Source organism: Frankliniella occidentalis, unplaced genomic scaffold, assembly GCF_000697945.3.
Source record: "Frankliniella occidentalis isolate FOCC.00 unplaced genomic scaffold, Focc_3.1 Scaffold84, whole genome shotgun sequence".
In the NCBI taxonomy this organism is placed as follows: Eukaryota; Metazoa; Arthropoda; class Insecta; order Thysanoptera; family Thripidae; genus Frankliniella; species Frankliniella occidentalis.
In genome coordinates this window covers 1,073,195-1,073,933 of record NW_026267213.1, presented here as the reverse complement: position 1 = coordinate 1,073,933, position 739 = coordinate 1,073,195, and positions in this window count along the sequence as shown.

Below are 739 nucleotides of genomic sequence, written 5' to 3'. Positions count from 1 at the left end.
ATTATTTTGATTACATACCTTTAATTTTCTTGTACCTCTTAGTGTTCCCAACTTGATTTTGCTTGTGCTTCCTAGCGTTTCCACTTTGTTTTCTACCTGCTGCTTTAAAAAAGGAAATTAACAGATTAGATTAAAACTAGCTTCACAGATAGAGAAATATTATAAGACGATTGTCACAATGGGTAAAATATTACATTTCCTCTCCTCTGCCGCCTCGCGTTGTATGTATTGCATTGCACATTTTCTTATTTCTTCCATCTTTTTGGGCCCAAACGACCCCTTGGGGCGCCCTCTTCCCCGACGGGGTGCAATCCCCGCTGGTTTTTTTTTCGGTCTCTGTTGTGTGGCCTGCTGAACATCCCTCCCCTATGGAGGAAAAGAAAGTGGCATCAGTGATGAAACAAACTACAAATAATGGTTTCCACTCATGACAAATCAATAAGTAATAGTTCAGGTTTGGAAAGTAAAAGCACATCATACATTATTAAAAAATGTATCAGGTGAAGAAACAGTACTAATGAAAAGACTTGAAAGTACATAATCCATGGTCATTGATTTGTGCCACTCACTAACATCAAATCAAGCAAAACACATATCAGTAAATTAGAATCACAATTAATTAGTTTTTCATGCAGAGCAAAAGTAAGATACTAACTGTAGCTTCACCACGAACAAAGAGAACAGCGGGATCCTTGTTTTCCAGTTGTTTATTCTACAGAAAAAAAGAGATGAAGAATAG